The sequence below is a fragment of the Ziziphus jujuba genome, chromosome 2 (assembly GCF_031755915.1).
Source record: "Ziziphus jujuba cultivar Dongzao chromosome 2, ASM3175591v1".
Taxonomy (NCBI): Eukaryota; Viridiplantae; Streptophyta; class Magnoliopsida; order Rosales; family Rhamnaceae; genus Ziziphus; species Ziziphus jujuba.
In genome coordinates, this window is record NC_083380.1 from 14475835 (window position 1) to 14483110 (window position 7276).

At 41.8% G+C, this 7276-nt stretch overlaps 1 pseudogene; it reads left to right on the plus strand.

Moving 5' to 3' along the window:
* The first annotated feature begins 4146 nt into the window (after positions 1 to 4146).
* On the plus strand, positions 4147 to 5243 carry LOC125422463 (small ribosomal subunit protein uS4m-like; annotated as a pseudogene).
* Positions 5244 to 7276: the final 2033 nt, after the last annotated feature.

Consider the following 7276-nt stretch of genomic DNA (forward strand, 5'->3'; position numbering starts at 1 on the left):
AAAGTTCAAATAATGGTACTGAAAATCCATTTACATGATTTTTATTTGACTACATGATAACCGAACCAAGACTCGACGTTATACTGAATCAGTCACTTTACAACGACATTTATTCAGAAGCTGCTTACGACTTTTTAGAAGAGAAGGTACAACCTGTTAATCCTATGAGAAAAGGCTTTCAACGAAATCTTTTGGAAGGCCTTGGTGCTATCAAGTATCGTATTCTAATAAATAGAAAGAAAGCTATTCTGTAAAGCAGGCTTTCTCTCATCAAAAAGCTGGTGTGTTATCATATTATAAACGAAGGCACCATTATATGTTTAACACATGAAAGTTGCCTACTCATATTCAAAAGGCACGACTTCTAAAGTCAAGTTGAGCACCCGGACTGGAGGCTGCCCGCCCGGATGACAAGATCTAATGTTAAAGGGTGGCCCCTTATTTAGGATAAGCCCAGTGTAGTTGGATGGAAGGAAAGCGCATATTGGAAATGAATCTGGCATTTATGGAACCCACGTGCGAACCTTCAGAGCTAGAAGTGAAACGATAACATCAGGAGCTTTGAGTTTTCTATGGTCAACATACGATGCAACTCATTCCAGTCAAGCTCAGATGAAAATAGATACTCGGAAAAAGTCAAAGTAAAGTTATTAAAGACAAAGTGTAGGAAACAGTCTTCAGTCGGTGTCTGGCGAATATTTTCCCTACCTTTCCCTAGGTCAGGCAGTACTACTTTTAGTCATATGGCATCTCATAGATGCCTTCCCGCCTTCCTACCCTGAAGGTACTGTGAGAACATCCGCCTTTTTGTTGCCCTTCTCCATCTCTGTCTCTATGCTCGATTAGCCGTCTCATTAACCTCCTTTCCTTCTTCTTTCTCCTTTCCCGGTGGTCGATCAAGTTCTGTTTTCACTTCCTTTACCGGGGGGATAGCTTTCTTTTCACTTCCTCTCTAGGTGGGAGAGGGCTTCTAAGAGATCCTTTGTGAGACAGGTCAGGCTGATGTTACGTTGAAGGGTGATGGCTAACAGAAGGGTGTGCTCACTGGTGGCTAGCAAAATAAATATTCTCTAAGAGCGTATCTTTCTCGATGTGGTTTTCAACAATCAGGCTTATGCGCTAGCTTATGGCTTACCTTAAGAATAATAAATAGATTAGTCCCTCCACCATGCACTTAATATGTTATCTGTTCCTATGTGAATGTGAGACAGATCAGGGGTAAGCATCGATCTCAGGCTAATGTTCTAGTTCCAGGGTGTGCTCTTAGAGGGCATCTTATTTGAGCAATCGATATAGGAGCTCTAGCTTTCATTGCAGTTAGCTTGCGAGGAGACAGCTTTAGGCTAGCTTACGTGATAGTTCTAGGGTTGTCAACGAGAAGTAGCTCTACTAGAGGAATGAATGTTGAAAGCTCGACCACCTGGATAGGACCATAATAAGGGTACCCTAGCATACGAGTAAGACTTGAAAACAAGACGAAAGTCCGAGTAAGATTAAACTAGCTCGACCAGGTTCCCAGGAAGCTTAGTGAACGACTAACGAGTTCTCAAGCAGGAAGTTCAAACTAAACAGGCTATGAACGACCTCTGATTAATCCTTGAGAGAGCACAACACTCCCATAAGCTAGCCTGAAGCGGTCTCTATACCCTTCACTTAGCGTAAGTAAAGCTCGTTTCGCCCACCCTTCCGCTACCGCATCAGCCGTCTCATTCCGCCCACCCTTCTTTCATGAGTTTAGGAGTGAATAAGCTAAGCTAGATATTTCTCTCCCACAGGGATAGGATGTTCAAAGTGAACTTGCTATCCCACCTAGAGAGGAATTCACTTGATTGAAGGGTCTCCCACCAGTAAAGGAATTTTCAATTCACTTGAAAGCTCTACCACAGGGCAGGGATAGGAAGGTTAATAAGGCGCTTTTAAGCCCTGAAGCTACCTCTTATGCCTTGTTGTTCCTCTTACCCATCCACATAACATCTTCCTTCAGCTAGCCCTCCTAATTTAATAAGAAGATGCCTGATCGTTTACCCTCTCCTATTCTAGTCGAGCTACTTCACGTACCCTACCTCGATCTTCTAGTTAATAGCTACCCATCAGCTTGATAGTAGACAACCCTGGATTCCTTTATTTGTTTGTTGCATTTCCACCAGAAAGAAATTTCCTTAAGCTTAGTAAGAAGACGCTCTTGACGAAAGAAAACTTGACTACAAAAGAAAGGTAAAAGTACTTAAACGAAAACAAAAAAGATTACTGCTTAAAAGGCCCCAGTAAGAAAGGGTTAGTTATCTTAGATCCACTAACCAGGATGGGGGGCCGGGGGGAATTGCCATGCCTCCACCGAAACCGAGGATTGTTCTCTTGAGAGAGCTCGGTTCTGCTAGAAAGCTGCATGCCGTATCGAGGAGCGCGGATTCGTTCCCCCAACTGTGGAATTTCGGCATGTGGGTGGTGAAAGCGGGATGCAATATTTGATGCCGGTGTGTTAAGCATTTAGCAATCCATGATTCGTTGGGCGCTTCGGGGCCTTGTCAGTCGGCTTGCCAATCAACTGACCCGCTTTCCTGAGTCAACAGGAGAACTACCCCTATTCCGACTTTGAACAGGCTTCTTTCTTTCTAGCCTGTTCATTTTGGCCTCACTCTTTCATGGGAGAGGAAAGGTCTCCTTTGTCATAGGCGGCGGAGGGTGCCTCCTAGAGGTTTTCTTTTTCGGGATCCTCTCCCAATGTGCATATAACTCACTTTTAGCATTTCCGTTAGTTCTCCACATGCACATGTCCAAAAACCTTCTGGAACATCGACTCTGTACTTCTTGCAACTTCATCTCCAGAACGCAACATACTGACAAAACTAGAACACGATAATGAAGAATGTAGCTCTACACCTATAGGGTGTTGGAAGGTAAGCACGTTATCATCCAAATTTAGAAAACGTGGACTCTAGACCTAGAGGGAGGGTTGAAGATCTGGAAGTGGGAATGTCACAAACCTCAATTTTGACTTAACTAACATTCCAAAAATTTTGTTCACGCTTACTTACTTATGAGCAAAATGGGTTCTAAATAAGACGCCCTTTGAATAAGTGACAAATAGTACATTGTTCAAACGGAAGACAAAACGAAGATGGTGGGAATGAAACTAAAGATCTTCTGATTTTATCCTTAGGCCAACTCATGAGCTGGACTCAAACCAGCACTTCCGGATGAATTACATCCAGCTTTATACCAATGATCGTTATTTTTGGTTATCCGATTCATCTTAGGCGATGACTTCCGGGGAAACACCCTTTACCCTAAGGAAAACCAAGGTTTGTTTGATCTGAAATAAAAGTCTTTGGGTATGTTGTCCTTTTCTGAAATGGGAGAATCAACTTGCTGATGGATCTCGTGCTTTCTTTTTTTGAGCACTTTTCAAAGTAAACCTGAAGGAAGCCTCGCGTTTCATTATTCTCCTTCTTGAAAATGTTTCTAAATTAGATCCTAGATTCGATAGTCATAAGAGCAATAACTAGCTCTTCCTTTATAGACCTAATTAGAAGCTTTTGTTAAAGCCTTTCTTTCATCTGTCTTATTTTCGAATGAAAGGAATTTCTTATTCACTTCAGTGACGCATTCGCTCGTTTTTAGCGATGAAAAAAGGCCTCCCCTTTCTCAATGTCTATATCTTAAATGCGAAAGTTGGAAGGGCTACTCACATGCCACGTCTCGTCGATTACTGACCCAGCTCATCTTCACCACTGCGATATATGCTATAAATAGGGAGTTGTCTAATTGGTCAAGGCTTAGAGTGGCCGTATTCGACACCTCCTAAGCCTTATCATGACTTTCATTCTTTCTTGTCTACTATTTTAACTTACAGCTAGTGCGCTATTGGTGTCCGGGTGCTCATGGGACGAAAGGGCTAAACCTCACCACACCATCCTGAGAAAGAAGATTGAACCCTTCCCCTGCTTGTTTAGAAATCTAGCATTCATCAAGACAAAGACTGAGCTCAGGAACTTACCTTATTATTAGAGAAAGGGGAAAGAAAGGGTTCCAAACAAACCTATCTTACTAATAATAAGAAAGGGGCAAGCCAAAACCTACTCCTAACAAGTAGCTGGATCGAAGTAGAACATTCTCCATCCGCCCACCAGCAGCAGAGCTGGTTCGATTCTCGTTATATACGATGTGGTGAAAAAGACTTTTTCAATGAAATAGGCCTTGCTCGCATTAAGATTTAACACTTTCCGTCTACTTTTAGGAAATGTTCGGAACAGAGAACTTACAATAATACAACGCCGCATTCTCTGAAGATTGAGGAACAAGAAGAGATCTATTAGGAGAAAGATTTATCCGAGAGAAAATCTTAACAATTACATCCAATCACAAACTACACGAAAGTTGCCCCTTTTTCATGGGGATTTACCCATCACAGAGATGCACAAAGGAACAGAACAAACTTCATATATCCCTTTTCCACTAAACCCAGAAACAAGATCGGACGTTATTCCGGTTCATCTCCATTTTTGTGAAACTATTCCTCAAGCAAGGCAGCCGATAAGTCATCAAAGGGTTTGTGTGAATAATGGCATGGTAAGCATTACTCATTTGAAAGTCTCCCACGGTGATCTAATATCTTTTCAATAAAATGACACAAGAATCCGCGGTGAAGAAATAAGGAGATCTTTCTATATCAAAATATCAGTTGAAAAAATAATAGGAAAATTCCTAGATCACCCGGTAAGAATGTGGAGAAGAACCAAAACAGAATGGTTCCACCTACTCAAAACTAAGAGGGGATGCCGCCTACTACTAAAATCCCGATTTTTGCAATAGTTGCGCTCTTCTATGCAAGAAGAAGATTTAGAAAGAACAAAGAAGTTTGGATCCGAAAAAGTATGCTTAGGCAGTTCCTTCGTTGAGCACAACAGAATGAAGAGGAATTTGTATCATTTCAAATCCCTATTCTTATCGAAGAGAAGGAACGAGAAAAACCGAAACTTTCCTACTCGAACAAGAAGTCTTATAGTTTACAACTCTTCTTTATATAGTAATTCGACCTATTGCTTCGCATCCCCCCATCAGTTTGCTATGAAGAGAAGAATCAAAAGGATTAAACTACCTACTCATTATTCGAAGGTGAATCATAAAACACCAAAAGCTGTGGTATCTATGAACCTAACATAGGTCACATCCCTCATGACATAAGATTGAAAGATCTAAACTTTCTTTTTCTGAGCGGAAACAAAAGTGGCCAAAACATATAAAGATCGGCATAGTCGCTCATAGGGACATATCTATCCGGATAGAGGATAGTCTAGATCGATTCATAGATGGATTTCTATCCATATAGATAGGTATCTCCATGGATAGAGATAAGGATATGGATCTATCTAGATCTTTATTCACTATTTCCATTTTGTTTTCTTTTTCTTGATTATGATTGATTGCATTTTTTCTTTTACAATAAGTTTTAAATCGGCAAGGAAACATCGTTTTTCAATTATGACTTGCTGAGTCGGAGCGTAGACAAGCGAGTAGAGCCCAGGAAACAGGGAAGCCCGTCATAGAGGAGTCGCCTAGAAGTAGAAGACTCCTAGCTTAAGAGAAGGCGGCCTCTCCCAAGAAACATGGCCCAATTTCTCTTCTTTCTTTTTTTTTTTTTTTTTGGGTTTCTTTATTTAATTTTTTTAGGGGCCTAGAACGTTCAAAGGTGGGGGAGAAGCAAGCCAAACCTCTGATCAACCTGAACACATAAAAAATTCTCGGCGTTGAAAGATATTTTATTTTCCGTAAGTAACTCAGTGAGTGCTTTCTAAGGCTTGGAAGAAGAAAATGAAATACGAACAACCGCATTGGTCGTAATAGATCGACTTTCATGCTAGTTCTTGCTCCAACATGAAAGTTCCATTTCAGGGAAGGACGATGTACCATGATACTTTCTGTTTTGTCGAGCCCTGCTTTGGTCTCTGGTTTGATGGTTGCATGTGCTAAAAATCTGGTACATTCCGTTTTGTTTCCCATTCCAGTCTTTCGCGACACTTTGTTTGCATTCAAAGGTCTTATGCCTGCGCTATCGAGTCACATGCCTAACTTCCAAAGAATGAATCAATGAATATGGTAGAGGAGCGAAAGTGGCCGGCAGCGTTGTAGAGCTATAAGGAGCGAAGCTCACATACACCGGCTGATGGAGGGCGGGATCACATTCACTTGCTTGCCGCCTGCCCCTATAACCACACAGGAGGGTAACGAGATTCAGCTGGATGGTCACGCTTCTTCGAGAATGGTTTTTCCCTCAATTTGAAAGTTGGTTCCGTGAGTCCAAAGACGCTTAAACAAGGCAAGCCCAAAAGATGATTTTCCTCTTCCTCACATCGATGTTCTGGTGGATAATACCACTGGACATGGGATGCTGTCCTTTATGGATGCTTTCTCTTGATATAACTAGATCAAGATGGCCGAGAAAGATAGAGAGAAAATGGCATTTATCACCATATCAGATAGGAGGGCACATTCTATTACAAGGTGATTGATGCTGTTTGGTTTAAAGAATGCCGGGGCGACGTACCAGCGAGCCATGACTGCGCTGTTTCATGATATGATTCACAAGGAAATGGAGGTCTATGTCAATGAAATGATCGCCAAGTCTTGGGCTGAAGAAGATAGTGAATTTGAAGAAAGTGTTTGACAGATTGCGGAAATACAGTCTTCATCCGCGAAAGCATATCAAGCCATGAGGAGGTTTGGTGCTTCATCAGGTAAGCTACTCAAGTTCATTATCAGCAGAAGAGAAATCAAAGTCGACCTGCAAAAGCCAAAGCAATTCTTGGCATGCCAGTACTAAAGAAAGAGAAAGAAATCCGAGCTTTTTTAGGCAGGCTATGCAGGTTCATTGCCCAGCTTACACCCATCTGTGAGTTAATTTTTTAACTGCTTAGAAAGAATACCCTGCCTTTCAGAAAAGATAGACATAAGGAACGAGGATAGCCAAAAGGTGTTTGACAAAGTGAAGAAATATCTACTCAATCCTCCCATCCTGGTACCGCCAATGCCTGGTCGACCTCTCCTGATGTATCTGTCAGTAATGGAAGCATCCATGAGTTGTGTCCTTGGTCAGCACGATGAAACGAGTAGGAAGGAAAAAGCCATATACTATCTCAGCAAGAAGTTCACTGATTATGAGACAAGGTATACATGGGCCTCGCAATGCCTATGCCACTACATGTTGAATTATACGACCATGCTGATTGCAAGGATGGACTCACTGAAGTATCTCTTTGAAATGTCAGCCCTCACAGGC